Source organism: Phoca vitulina, unplaced genomic scaffold, assembly GCF_004348235.1.
Source record: "Phoca vitulina isolate PV1807 unplaced genomic scaffold, GSC_HSeal_1.0 scaffold60, whole genome shotgun sequence".
Taxonomy (NCBI): Eukaryota; Metazoa; Chordata; class Mammalia; order Carnivora; family Phocidae; genus Phoca; species Phoca vitulina.
Window position 1 is genome coordinate 7,583,055 of NW_022589763.1, and position 16,006 is coordinate 7,599,060.

The following is a 16,006-nucleotide window of genomic DNA, read 5'->3' on the forward strand; positions in this document are numbered from 1 at the left end:
AGCGGGAATACATGTCGTACCACAGGGGAGCCACAGGGGGAGTCACCAAGGGTGAGGTAGCAAAGTCAGTGAGCAGGAGAGGAACTGTGTGTCCAAGCCTTTATTGTGTTTTTTGCAGGAAGCACAGGGGAGGAGGAATGACCTTTATTGGTTATTACAGAGGAGGGTGTAGACTCTGGATTGGTTGGTTTGTATTTGAGATGACTCAAATCAGGCTGTCAGGAACAAGGTATGTCTGGCATCTGCATACAGGGCAGATGTTAAAGCATCAAGTTTACTGAATCTAGGAATATGGCTAATACAATTTCCATTACTGAAACAGTTCCCTCACAACTCTTTGCAGAAAATCCCACCCCAACCTCTGGTTCCAGGCAACCACTTATCTGTTTCTTATCACCATAGTTGGTTTTGCCGGTTCTAGAATTTCATATAAATGGGATCACACAATGTGCATACCTTTGTGCCTGACTTCTGTTGCTCAGGATAATGTTTCTGAAATTCATTCATGTTGTTTTGTGTATCGATGGTTCTTTATTTTTTTTTTTACTGTTGAGCAGTATTCCATTGTATGGATATATTACAATTTGTTTATTCATTCATCTTTGATAGACATTTGAGGTATTTCTAGTTTGGGGTTATTATGAATGTTGCTTCTTTGAATATTCTTTCAAATGTCTTTCATGGGCACAGATATACATTTCTCTTGGGAAAATGACCAGGGGTGGAGTTTTTAGGTATATGTTCAACTTTATAAGAGGCTGCCAAATGGTTTTGCAAAGTGGTTGTGCCATTTTCTACTCATGGCAGTGTATGAGAGTTCCAGTTGCTTCACATCCTTGCCAATACTTTATATGGTCAGATGGCATGTACTTTTTGATAAATATTGTTCTCCAAATGTGTAGCGGACCCTGCAAGTTGCTTGAACCAACAACTGGTCCCACCTTCTTTCTCTCTTACTTCCCATCAGTAGGCTGAGACTTTCCCAGTTTCCCTTGTAGTTATGTGTGTTCAATGTATCACAGTTCCAGCCAGTAGGGTGTAAATGAAAGTCTGCTGGGACCTATCTAGGTAAGCTTTCATTTACTTAATGAGGGGACAGATGTGCCAGCACTGATCCCACCCTCCTTCCTCCCTCCTTACTACTTGATTGCAGACATGGTTCCTGGTGCTAATGGTAGGCATCTTGCCACCCCACAACCCAGAGCCCCCAAACTAGCAGCCACCTACCTCCAAACATCAAATTATGTGAGAAAAGTAAACATGGACTTACTTAAGCCATTGTGCTCCATGTATTCTCTTATTTGCAAAGTATCAGACTAACATGTCTCACACTCTTTATCATTCATTTAAGTGATACCAAAGAGGATTGCCAGTTGACATGTCTAATCTGAGAATCCTTGTTTCCCTACATTTCTCCTAACACATGGCATGGTTTTAAAATCCTTAATATTTTGTTGTTTTAATATATATTTACTTAAACATGGCTGAAGTGGGAACTTCATTTGCTTACAAGCTATTCATTGTTTTTTCTGTGACTTGCCCATATATGTCTTCTGGATATTCATTTGTAAAAACTCTATATGTTTTTTTTTTAATTTTATTATGTTATGTTAGTCACCATACAATACATCATTGGTTTTTGATGTGGTGTTCCACGATCCATTGTTTTCGTATAACACCCCGTGCTCCATGCAGTACGTGCCCTCCTTAATACCCATCACCAGGCTAACCAATCCCCCCTCCCCCTCCCCTCTAAAACCCTGTTTGTCTCTCAGAGTCCATAGTCTCTCATGGTTCATCTCTCCCTCTGATTTCCCTCCCTTCATTTTTCCCTTCCTTCTAATGTCCTCCATGCTATTCCTTATGTTCCGCAAATAAGTGAAACCATATGATAATTGACTTTCTTTGCTGGACTTATTTCACTTAGCATAATCTCCTCCAGTCCCATCCATGTTGATGTAAAAGTTGGGTATTCATCCTTTCTGATGGCTGAGTAATATTCCATTGTATATATGGACCACATCTTCTTTATCCATTCATCTGTTGAAGGGCATCTCGGCTCTTTCCACAGTTTGGCTATTGTGGACATTGCTGCTATGAACATTGGGGTGCATATGGCCCTTCTTTTCACTACATCTGTGTCTTTGGGGTAAATACCCAGGAGTGCAATTGCTGGGTCATAGGGTAGCTCTATTTTTAAATTTTTGAGGAACCTCCACACTGTTTTCCAAAGTGGCTGTACCAACTTGCATTCCCACCAACAGTGTAAGAGGGTTCCCCTTTCTCCACAACCTCTCCAACATTCGTTGTTTCTTGCCTTGTCCATTTTTACCATTCTAACTGGTGTAAGGTGGTATCTCAATGTGGTTTTGATTTGAATTTCCCTGATGGCTAATGATGATGAACATTTTTTCATGTGTCTGTTAGCCATTTGTATGTCTTCTTCAGAGAAGTGTCTTTTCATATCTTCTGCCCACTTTTTGACTTGATTATTTGTTTTTTGGGTGTTGAGTTGGAAAAGTTCTTTATAGATCTTGGATATCAGCCCATTATCTGTAGTGTCATTTGCAAATATCTTCTCCCATTCTGTGGGTTGCCTCTTTGTTTTGTTGACTGTTTCCTCTGCTGTGCAGAAGCTTTTTATCTTGATGAAGTCCCAAAAGTTCATTTTTGCTTTTGTTTCACTAGCTTTTGGAGATGTATCTTGAATGAAGTTGCTGTGGCTGATGTCAAAGAGGTTACTGCCTATGTTCTCCTCTAGGATTTCGATGGATTCCTGTCTCACATTGAGGTCTTTCATCCACTTTGAGTTTATCTTTGTGAATGGTGTTAGAGAATGGTTGAGTTTCATTCTTCTGCATGTGGCTGTCTAGTTTTCCCAGCACCATTTATTGAAGAGACTGTCTTTTTTCCATTGCATGTTTTTTCCTGCTTTGTTAAAGATTATTTGACCATAGAGTTGAGGGTCCATTATCTGGGTTCTCCATTCTGTTCCATTGGTCTATATGTCTGAAAAACTCTTTATATCTTAATAAAATCAGCTCTTTACCTGCTGTATTTGTCATGTGTTTCTCAACTTTGTGTATGGTAGGTTTTTTTGCAGGTCAGAAATTTTTAGTTTTTATATAATGTATTTTGAAGTAAAGATGTCCTATATTCAAATGCTATTTTGCAGGGCACCTGGGTGGCTCAGTTGGGTAAGCGGCTGCCTTTGGCTCAGGTCGTGATCCCAGGGTCCTGGGTTGAGCCCCACATCAAGGAGTCTGCTTCTCTTTTTCCCTCTGCCCCTCTCCCCTGCTCATGCTCTCCCACACGCGCACTCTCTCAAATAAATAAATAAATAAATAAATAAATAAATAAATAAAATCTTTTTAAAAAATGCTATTTTGCTCCTTACTAGTTCTATGATCCAGGGGCTATTCCACACTCAATTATCTATCTTTAATATATTTTGTCTATGTCTACGTTGTGCTGGGATTTAAATCCAGGTCTACCTGACTCTAAAATCCATGATCTTTTTACTATGTATCAAAGTACTTTAAATCCTACATATTATAGGCTGTCTCAGGCCATTGGCATGCACACTATTTAGGTCATCATTCTAAGGGAAGTCACACCCGAAGTCACAGAGAATTCCTTAATTATGAGTACCTCCAATCTTTGTGAAAATGCAGCCCTATGCCTTCATCTATAGGTTATGAACAGATATGTGGGTTATCCTTCTAAGAGAAATTATACCTAAAGCCCTGAAACAAAAACTGGCTTTCTTTGGTTTAGGAAAAGGTTGTACTCATACCTCCAATCTTTTCTAAAAATGTGGCTCCTCTATGATTTCATATGTAGGATATGTACAGATATCTTGTAGGTCCAAGTTCGTCTCCCAAGATCAAATCGTATCTCTTTTTTGATGATCTCTACTAAAATAATTTGTTTTAGTTCATGAAATCTTCCAATGTCATTATCAATTGAGCCCCAAAATGTTATCAACAATTTAAATTATTATTAACATAAAAAATTTAAGAACCATGGACAATCAGCTTAGTGTGGGCTTGTCTTTCCCTCTACGGCTCTATAAGGGTGGGTATTTCATTTTTTTTAAACCTACATGAAATTAGAATTTTACAGTTCATGCCAAACAAAATCAGCCTTTTCCTCAATCCCATTTCCATTTCAGACTGTGATTGTGCTTTGGCTTACATTTTAATAAAGTTGGCATTTTTTACCTCTTCTGCATCTGGAAATTCCCAACTGGCTTTGTCACACTGTGAACTGAAAATAGTAATTCAGTTGGACTGAATTTGCTTTGAGGAATAAGCCACCACTTTTTACTTTTTTCTCCCTTATGATTTATTGATTTGCAAGATGTGCCTTGAAATATATACATACATATGTATATATCTATCAATACATATATGTGTGTGTGTATACACATGCACCCACATAAACTAAAGTTAAAAAAGAAAAAGAGTTTCATGCATGTTTCAGTTTATTGTTAATCTTATTTCTTCATTTAGGCAGCTCCGAGGAGTTAGAAGCTGAATAAAAGCAAATTCAAGAGAGAAGACAAACAATAATATATATGTAGATTGTTGAAAATGCAATTGTTCCCATCTCTTTATTGCTTTTGGAAATAGGCAGTATTTTTTAATGTGTTCAGTATTTAATTTTATGAATAATGTATTCTGTTAATCAATAACTACAGGTAAATCCACTAGATATCCTATACCATTGTAACTCTTAAATGTTTGAAATAATGTGACAGTAATCAAAGATGTCAGGGTCCTGCTTTTTCACCACCTTGGAAAGCAAACAGGAATGTAATTTGCCAGCTAAGAATGGCCACCCTGCTGATAGAACTTTCTTCTTTTGTTTGAGGATAACAGCAGGGTAGGGTGACCAACTGTCCCATTTACCCAGAACTGGGGAGGTTCCCAAGACATGGGACTTTCAGTGCCCAGAAAAGTCCTGGGAAATTATGATGAGTTGGTTAGCCTAGAGCAGGGAAACCTGTCAAGGGTGTTGCAAATTGCACCCATCTGGGTTTGATATTGGAACACATGACCATCCTTCCTGTGCCCAGAACTGAGATCATCCCTGGAAATGCTCGCGGTATCTAAATGGAAGAAAAAATTCTGAAACCACAATAAAACCTTAAATGTTTTAAAAGTTTAATATCTCCAGAGTAATCAGGATATTGATATAAACACAGTATATTCTAAAGCAAATTCAATTAAAGAAAACCAACCCTCCCTAAGATATATGTCAAGTCCAAGATGCACATGAACTTAGTGATTTGCTATGAGGGGAAGGAGGACATTTACAGTATGGGTGAAAGTGCGATATTATGTCCAGAAAGGAATTTAGAAAGTAGCTTCTTTTATCATTATGAGCATTGAATTCTCCAAGATAATGGAATGCCCACTTTATGTGAAAAGTCACCAGTGGCTGATATTCAGGTAGCAACTTTCAAAAAAGCTATACCTGAATCTGCCACCATTGTCCACATTCAGCTATGCCCAGAATTAGGGAGCATGGCTAAACGCATCTGGTGCGAAGCAAAGACCTCTGAAAAGGAGATACAGTTGACCATCGAACAACACGAGGGTTAGGGGTACCGAACCCCTAGTGCGGTCAAAAATCTGTATATAACTTTTGATTCCCCAAAACATTAACTACTAATAGACTACTGTTGACCAGAAGCCTTACCAATAACAAACAGTCGATTAACACACACTTTGTATGTTCTATGTATTACATATTGTATTCTTATAGTAAAGTAAGCTAGAGAAAAGAAAAAGTTATTAAGAAAATCATAAGGGAAATACATTTACAATACTGTTCTGTATTTCTTGAAAAAAAAATCCGTGTATAAGTGGATCCACGCAGTTCAAACCTGTGTTGTTCAATGGTCAGCTGTACTTACACTCTTGGATTACATGTTAAAAACTTTAAAAACAACTAGACACCTCTCTTATCTCTCCTTCACAATTGGCCATTTCATAGGAAGTGTTTGTTGAGAACCTTCCCATCTACTTTTGGCACTGCTGAACAGTGTGCACAGATGGGGATGAGAGGGAAACTGGCTGAACTTTTCCCATTCTATTCTATAAGAAGAATCAGGGTGCAACCCAGATGCCAGCCTGCCGTGCTTTCCCTCTTGATTCTCATGGAATCAGTTGGTATCCGCATCCCAGCTGCTGTAGAGATCCTCCAAGGATGCCTAGGGGTTGGTGGCACTTGGAGTTCTACTTCTTTCTGACTCCAATTCCTGCTTCTGATGAATTAGTTTGGTGTTCGGACCACTTCACCCTTCTGAGCTTATACTTTTCGGTGGCCGTGGGGTTGCACCACTCAGATCTCTCTTCAAGCGAATTGCCAGCTAGGAATATGGTTAGCAGGGGGTGGCCAGCTGCTGTATTTACAGATCTGCCATGGCGTTTATGCCATGCTATGCTGCCTCAAGGTTACTCCCAGACAAGGACTGAGCACGGAAGGGGACTTGATCCGGGCCCCTGTCTGATGCTCTAATGGGCAAACTTTGCTCAGAGGCTCCCCATCAGCCAGGCCACAATGGTCCCAGAGCTGCACCACAGTCTAGGAGGCGTCTGTCCCAATCTTCCTTCCTTCTTTCCCCTCACAGGCATTAGAGCTGAATAATGGATTAAGGGCTCTTCCTGCCTACTCCTGCTCTCTCTCCCCCTTATCTGTCATTAGTGTTTTCTCCATCTGTGTATCTACTTCTCAGAGGTCCTGAATTGACATGGTTCTTATGGCCTTATGCTTGATGTCACTCAAGGTACCAATGACACAGGTTCCGTGTGTAGCAGATTTTTGTTGGAGATTGAAGGCATAGGACGGCATTTACCTTGTAGTGTACAAATGATGTAAAACTGAATCTTTAGCATCCTTCTCCTTAAAATCTTCTGTTCACACTCCCATCTCAGAATTTCCTATAAACTCTTTTTCCATAGGCTCTAACCTTTTGCCACATCTCTCACATTCCCAGTCTTGCCTCATTTCTTTGATCTCTACTCTGCATCCAGTATTTCCTACGCCCCCTCAATCTTTGTTAACAACTCCCTTTACATACCATGTCATTGGGCTATCACCTGCTACAGCTTAAGTGGTTTATCATCTCTCTTCCTGAGGGAACTGTCGGGCCAGGGCAAAAATAACATTTTTTTTCAAACCCCCCACTATGCAAATATTCTCATGTTTATGCATAAAAAAGAGCTATCTCTATAACTCTACTCAACCAGAAAGAGTCTTTCTTTACCCCTATGAAGTCATGAGGAAAAAAGGGGAGGGAAAAAAGAGTTAAATTAGGTCAAACCAATGGTACTGTGGTAAAGATTTTATACATTTGGGATTTGCTATATAACATTCTTATTTGCCATAAAACCACCTGCAAGCATCTACTGATAGTCACCAATTCTAATGATGCAAAACGTGGAAGACATTAGCTAGCTGTTTACCAAGCCCACCTTCCTCTTTTGTTGGGTAGTTCTGTATGACTACACGACTGAATTGTGGCCAGTGAAATGTGGGCAGGAGTGATGTGTACACCACACACCACTAGGCCTGGCTCATAAAATTCCCACTTTATGGATCCTTCATGTAATCCTACATGATGGAAGAATCCTGGGTCTGTGAAGTGAGGCATGGAGAAGAGCATTGTATGTATCAAGAATTTTGCCAATTCCTTAATGGGTGGCTAGTTTTCTCATGATTAAGTTTTAAGAGTTGTTTATACATTCTGGATACAAGTCCTTTATCAGATATATGATTTGCAAATATTTTATCGTAGTCTGTGCTTGTCTTTTGATTCCTTAACTGTGACTTTCAAAGAACAAATTTATTTTTAATTTGATGAAGTCTGTTTTATCCCCCAAAACCAAAAAATCCAGCCTAGCAATGGGCAGAGGACATGAACAAACATTTCTCCAAAGAAGACATACAAATGGCCAACAGACACATGAAAAGATGTTCAACATCACTCGGTATCAGGGAAATACAAATCAAAACCACGATGAGATACCACCTCACATGGGTCAGAATGGCTAAAATTAACCACTCAGGAAACAACAGATGTTGGTGAGGATGCAGAAAAAGGGGAACCCTCTTACACTCTTGGTGGGAATGCAAACTGGTGCAGCCACTGTGGAAAACAGTATGTAGGTTCCTCAAAAAGTTAAAAATAGAGCTACCCTATGACCCAGCAATTGCACTACTAGGAATTTATCCAAAGGATATAAACATAGTGATTTGAAGGGGCACACACATCCCAAAGTTTATAGCAGCAATGTCCACAATAGCCAAACACAGAAAGAGCCCCCACTGGCAGATGAATGGATAAAGAAGAATGGAATATTACTCAGCCATCAAAAAGAATGAAATCTTGTCATTTGCAACGATGTGGATGGAACTAGAGGGTATTACGCTAAGTGAAATAAGTCAGGCAGAGAAAGACAAATACCATATGATTTCACTCATATGTGGAATTTAAAAAACAAAACAGATGAACATAGGTGAAGGGAAGGAAAAATAAAGTAAGATGAAAACTGAGAGGGAGGCAAACCGTAAGAGACGCTGAACTCTAGGGAACAAACTAAGGGCTGCTGGAGGGGAGGGGGGGTGAAAGGATAGGGTAACTGGGTGATGGGCATTAAGGAGGGCACATGATGTAATGAGCACTGGGTGTTATACGCAACTGATGAATCACTAAATTCTACCCCTGAAACTAATAAAAAAAGAGTATGTATTATCAATGTGTTCTTTTATAGATCATATTTTGGTGTTGTATCTAAGCAGTCTGCCTAATTCAAGATGAAAAGTTTCTCTTTTGTTTTCTTACAGAAGTTTTATAGTTTTAGGCTTTACATTTTTTTTTAAAGATTTTATTTATTTATTTGACAGAGAGAGACACAGCGAGAGAGGGAACACAAGCAGGGGGAGTGGGAGAGGAAGAAGCAGGCTTCCCACTGAGCAGGGAGCCCGATGCGGGGCTCGATTCCAGGACCCTGGGATCATGACCTGAGCCGAAGGCAGACGCTTAACCGACTGAGCCACCCAGGCGCCCCATAGGCTTTACATTTTGATCACAGATAATGTATATTGTACATGTGGTGTGAGATAGAGATCAAAGTTTCATTTTTCTTTTTCTTTTTTGAATGTGTATGGACATCCAATTGTTCCATCACCATTTTTTGAGAAGACTATGATTTCTCTGTTTTTTGCACCTATGTCAAAATTCAATTGTCCATATATATGTGGGCCTATTGCTGGATTCCCTATTCTATTCCACTGATATATTTGTCTATCTTTTTTTAAAAGATTTATTTATTTATCTGAAAGAGAGAGAGAGAGCAAGCAGGGGGAGGGGCAAAGGGAGAGGGAGAGAGAGAATCCTCAAGCAGACTCCCCACTGAGTGTGGAGCCCAACATGGGCCTCGATCCCAGGATCCTAAGATCATGACCTGAGCCGAAATCAAGAGTCGGGTGCTTAACCTACTGAGCCACCCAGGTGCCCCATTTGTCTATCTTTATGTTCAATATCCCACTGGCTTAACTATAGCAGCTTAATAATAATTTTTGAAATAAGGTAGTGTTAGCCTACCTTTGTTCTACTTTTTAAATGTTGTTTTGATTATTCTAGGTTCTTTGCATTTCCATATGAAGTTTAGAATCAGTTTGTCATCTATAAAAAGTCTTGCTGAGATTTTGATTAGGATTGCATTGAATCTATTAGCCAACTTGGGGGGAAATGACATCTTAACAATATTGACTGAGTCTTCTGACACTTGAATAGTGCATATCTGTTTATTTATGTGGGTAATTATTTAACTTCTCTCAGGAATGTTTTATAGTTTTAACTGCATGTTTCTTTTGGACATTTTGTCCAATTTATCCCAGATTTTCTACATGGGCTATGATGTCATCTGTGAATATAGACAGTTTTGCTTTTTTCTTTCCAATCTTTATTTCTTTTTCCTTAACTAACTTCTCTGGCTAGAATCTCCAGTACAATGTTAAATAGAGGTGATGAAATAGACATCCTGATCTTGCTTCTGATTTTAGACAGAAGGCTTTCAGTCTTTCACCAGAAGTATGATGTTAGCTGTGGGTTCTTCATAGATGCCCTTTATCAGGTTGAGGAAGTTCTCTCCTATTCCTATTTGCTGAGAGGTTTTGTCAGGAATGGATGTTGGATTTTGACAAATGCTTTTTCTGTGTATATCATCACATAGCTTTTTCTTTCTTTTTCTAGTTTGCTAATATAGTGAATTACATTGGTTGATATTCATATTTTATGCCAACCTGCATTCCTGGGATTAACCCCACATGATCATGATGTGTTATCCTTTTTAATATATTGTTGAATTTGATTTGCTAAATTTTATTTAGAATTCATTTGAGAAGCACTGGTCTAGCACCCATTAAATATTGAAAAAGATGTTAGTGACCCCCTCCCCCAAATGTACATACCTCTTCTATAATTGTTGTTTTTCTGGAGTGTGATGAACAAAACTACACAAAATATGCCCAGTAGTGCATTTAAGCACCTGGGCAAATTTAATTAACCTGTTAAGAGTTGTCATAGGAATTTAGTTTAAATTACATTTAAACTTAAGTTGAGCTTCTATTTCTTAGCTACATGAAAATAATGAGCACATGTCCCTTCTTGTTTGTAACAAAGGGTTTCTGGAGCTGAGGGTTTACCTGCAATCTCAAATTTCTTTCTGGCTTTCTATTTTCAGTTTCTACACAAGCAGCAGAAAACACCACTTTTCAAAACCATGGCTAATGGGGTGCCTTTACATCCACACAGGACAGCAGGGTCAGGCTTCTGGTAGCGAGAATGGGGGAACCCATCCAAATGCATTATGTTCTGTTAAACCTCACACTTGAGATCCATTCACCCTTGAGCGCACAATATGTCCAGTCCACATGCTATGTAAATAAGGCTGTTATGCAAATGGACACAATTCCAATGACTGTAATCTTCTATCCCATTCTTACATGTCAAGCAAAACTGGGGCCAATCTGATGCAAGAGCAGACAACTGGTCTCCAGATTGAGTCCTTTGTGTCATCACCTTCCAACACTTCCTGGGTTAGTGTCATGGGCTGCTTAACACAGCCATTCAAATTGCCCAAGCCAAAAGGAAAACCAGTCCTTTCTGTTATCAACCACAGACGCTTTATGGAACAGCTAGACAGATTCCTGGGCAGCAGCTGAGTATTAAGAAGCCTGGGAGAAGGGAGACAGCAAAAGAATCAGCAAATGTTTGTGGGTATAGGAGGAGCTGTCTGTTGTACCATAATTCTTAATGTAATACAATCCAAAAATCTTTGTATAGAAAACAATGTTTAAGCTTAGCACATTCATGTCTAAGAACCTTGAATGTTTACAGTTACATCTGATAGTCAGCTGAAGCATTCAGGGTGTGGTAGAATTTAATCTCAGTGGTCTCAAGTACGTGTAAGGCAGGCTTGGGTGGTATTCCAGTTTGTCTTCTGACCATCTTCTGAATGGTCCCATTTGGGGCTCCAAAGAGAATACAGGGCGCCTGGGTGGCTCAGTCATTAAGCGTCTGTCTTCGGCTCGGGTCAAGATCCCAGGGTCCTGGGATCGAGCCCCGCATCGGGCTCCCTGCTTGGCGGGGAGTCTGCTTCTCCCTCTCCCACTCCCCCTGCTTGTGTTCCCTCTCTCGCTGTGTCTCTCCCTGTCAAATAAATAAATAAAATCTTAAGTAAATAAAATATTTTTTTTAAAAAGAGAGAGACTACAATTTAATCTAATAATTTATGATCAACTTTAGGCATGGTTGAAGGGAAATACATTGCTAAAATGAATCATGGCCCTCCTGTTTGCCTAATTTTCTTTTCCCTTCTCTCAGTCTCTATTTGCTATTAGTGTATTCTAGGCAAAGATAGGATGGTAAATCACTAGAAGTTTTGCTGAGTGGGACATATTGCTAAGGAAGCCCTGACCTATTTTTCGTGAGCAAACATTTCTAAATTTATGCTGGTTTTGGCATTAAGTGAAAGTGAACCATTTTTTCCTCCATTTCTTATGACCAACATAATTTGAATGCATATTCTTTCATTCAACTTTTTTTTGAATGCCATCTGGGTGCCCAATGCAAAGTTTCTGTTTTTAAAATAGTAAAGCCTTTGTTTGCAAAGATAATCTCTTGTATTTATTTTTTAGACACCAGCATACCTAAGACGGTGTAAGGCATATTATAAAACTTCCATAAATACTTATAAGGAACTCAAAAAATTGTATATTTAGAGCAACACTTTTTGTTGTTTAGACATTTGGTCCAATGGTTTCCTTAACTCCTTATTTTCCATGATTTTTATCATAGGCAAATCCTTCTTTCACTCTAGCAAGAAGTAGGTTTTCTTTTAAGTAAACAAATTAATACATAAATAAATATAAATTTTTTAAAAGATTTTTATTTATTTATTTGAAAGGGAGAGAGAGAGAGTGCAAGAGCAGGGAGAGGGAGAAGCAGACTCTCCACTGAGCAGGGAGCCCTGACACCGGGCTCAATTCCCGAACTCTGGGATCATGACCTGAGCCGAAGGCAGATGCTTTAACCAACAGAGCCAACCAGGTGCCCCAATAAATATAAATTTTTAATAAATTTATATATTTGATATTTGTATATTGCTGTATTTATTCATGTATTGATGTATTTATTTCCTCCGAAAACATATTTGGCCATAATCACGAAAGAAGATCATTGCCAGAGACCACACTCTGTGTGTTGAACATTTCTTTGGCAAGACTTTCTGAGCTATGCTCTCCCCAGAAGGAGGAAGCACAGACTGGCAGAAATGCTGAGCTGACACTTGTAATGATGATCTCTCTTGCATTTGAAAGGCAGGTTGAACTGCGAAAACACGTATCTTCAACCAGAACAGCGGAGGCTACAAGAAGCAGTAGAGAATGGGCTGCAGCCCAACTTCAGCTAACGAGGTTTGAAGGGAGGATTTCAAAAGTAATCTGGACAACTTGCCCTGTCCCTCAGTCCAGTGTTTAAACACCCCTGGTGTGTAAGATGTGAATGTCTGAAACATCAAAAGGCTCACATTTAAATTTCATTGCCAAGAAAGCACCCTGAAGGCTCACGCAAATATCATGTTTAGGCATCTGCATTATCTGCGCCTCTGCTTCTCGCCATGCCATAGTTAATGAAGAGCGAACAGAAGTAATATTTCTGCCTGTATTCACCTAAACACTGCCCCTCCCTTTGCATTATTTATTATCATTCAAAGTGACGTGATGCCACCAGTCTTATGGCTCCATATAGCCTGACCAGCCCCCTGGGAAATAGCGCTCGGGCTAAAGTCTGCCCAAACTAGGCTAGTCTTAATAATCTACCATTGGCAAGTCATTCATTGTAGATATCAACCAAGATGAACAAATCAGCAGAGACTGAAGCAGAAATAGGCACGCTTGGTGGAAACTCAAAGTGGAAAGGAAAGAGGAAAAGCATCTGCTGGAATTGTTGGAGGGAAACACCAAATACGCAAGAATGACATGCACCAGGTAGAACAATTCAAGTTGAACAGGAAGAAGAATGTCAGAGACTCCCAGAGGAAGCAGAGCTGGAGTCACCAGTCAGGAGGAAAGAGAAAAGAATGCTTAGAGTCTTGAGAGAAAACATGACTCAGTGATGACCTTGGACTCAAATCCCTTAGCGTGTCCACATCTCAACATCCTCCTTTGTACTCCCTCCCGGGGAGCCATACTGCAACATTCCGATGTTTAAGTGTCTAGGAATTGAAGTATATGCCCGTATATTTTTAACGACATCGGTGCTCTATCCCAACTCTAAATTTAACATAGCATCCTTAAAGTCGCACCCCTTGTGTTTTATTTCACTCATTTCTTCATGGAAAAAAAATTCATTTGGAACCCAACTAGCAAGCATAAAATAAAATGAATGTGGTGAAAGTTGACAGTCGACCTCTAGGTATGTGTCGATAGGTGGTGAAAGGGATTGTCTGATTTGTTAACACCTCATTTTGGGATCAGGCCCTCCATAAATACTCTTCTCACACCTCAGAAAGAACAAGAGCAGAATATATTTAAACTGGGCTCACTAGATGAGTCCAAAGCCTGGTCAAGAGACCCGAAGCCTTGAAACCGTAAGTTCTCAGTATATGAGTAAAGTGACACTTCCATTTATTCCAACCCTGCAGTCTGTTATTTAAAGAAACCGCATTCTTATCTCTTCTTGGTTTTACTTGTTTGTTTTGTTTTGTTTTATTTCAATTTACTGAATTTCCTTAACATCTGGCAAATGTCTGTACGGTAGAGGGGAGAGGGAAGGCGATGGAACAGGAAGAAGGAAATAAAGTTGCGATGGGTAGGAGGGAGTTCCAGAAATATTTTCCATGCAAGTTTCCATACCAAGGCAATGGTAATGAGAGTTTGCTACATGCCAGGCATTGGGTGAGGCATACAAGGCACCAGGCTAGATGGACATCAAAGAGAGAGCAAAGAAACACAACAGCTTGGCAGACACACTGACTTAAAAACCCATTTGCACAGGCTTGAGAGAGCCTGTTGTCTCCTGGGGAGGCTTTGGCATGGCCAGAAGAAAACATCAAAGACACTCCAGACTTCAAATCCCTTCCAAGGGTGCGATCAGCAGGACAGGAAATGGGCAAGTCATCCTGGAAGGAATTTGGAAGCGAAGGGGCTTATTCAAGGACACCCCTGGTCCTGCACAGGAGCGCTCACCATGTGTATGGTCAACACACGTGATATGGTGAACAGCTTGGCACCCAGTCAGTAGCAAGCCTTGCCCTAGCCCCCCACCAAGAAGCTGCAGGGAATAAGGCAACGGAAGAAAAGATAATTCAATAAGAGTGTTTTGTCATCTCCATGGTCGACTTCATATTTTGAAAGGATCCCATGATACAAGAAAGCCTGCATTCTAAAACAAGAGAAGCGTAAATAAATATTCAAAGATAGAAGCCCACAGGGATGGGAGAAGAGCAAACTTAACCAAGAGAAAACGAACAAGTGGGATTTGCCTGAAATCATATCTAGTATGCTAGACTAAAACTCCTGGTAACCCAGCAGGGTTGCTTCATGCTTATAGTATCTCAGTAGGACTGAGGAACCAAAAATTGCCAACAAACACAAGGAAAGGCCTTTAATTCCATGTTGCTGGGAAATAATGACAGACTATGAAATCTGCCCATGTATAGAGTCCAAACGAGACTGAAATTTCACATGTAGCCTGTCACTGCAGTCGGAGGGTAAAAATGAACTTGGCCAAGCTTTTTTTTCAAAACACAGAGTTCCTACAAAAGCAAGGGGTAGGAGCTTCCTTGAAGAGGTGGGAATGTTCATTCAGGCAAACGTATGGGATACACGCATATATACAGATTATATGTATTGCTGCATACATACATACATATTTATATATTTTAAAATAGATTAAAATATAAATATACATTTTAAAAATATCTTTTAAGTTGAACAAAGCTGAGATTTTAGAGTAAGGGCTCAGAAAATGGGGAATTTTTAGATGAGCCCCCAAGCCCAGTCATCTTTCCTTCGGTATGCCTAGTAAGCAACAACCCATGGGTGCAGTCTGGCGGCCTTGTAGCATAATGGTCACGCTTGGAATTTCTGGAGTGAAAGCTTCAGGCTGTACATACCAGCTTCACTACTAATTATCAGTGTGACTTAGAAAAGTTCCTAATCCAGAAAACATGGGCATAATATCAGTACTTACCTTACATGGCTATTGTGGGGATTAAGCAAGATGATAGATGTAAAGCATTAGACTGGACTCTAGCACATGTTAGGGACTCAATAAACATTCACTATTAATATCACAACTCTGTTATAAGCTGTGCATCCCATATCCCTTGGTAGCGTCCACGGCAACCAACAGAGCAAAGAGTAACCAGTAGTATTTAAACGTGTGCCTCTTGCTCAACTTAGAAATTAGAGTTCCGTAACTTGTTTG

General features: G+C 39.8%; 1 protein-coding gene across 1 annotated transcript in view; it reads right to left on the bottom strand.

Moving 5' to 3' along the window:
* The window catches only part of MID1 (midline 1), a 585,480-nt gene that overhangs the window by 379,166 nt on the left and 190,308 nt on the right, over positions 1 to 16,006 (bottom strand). The gene's annotated exons all lie outside the window — the stretch shown is intronic.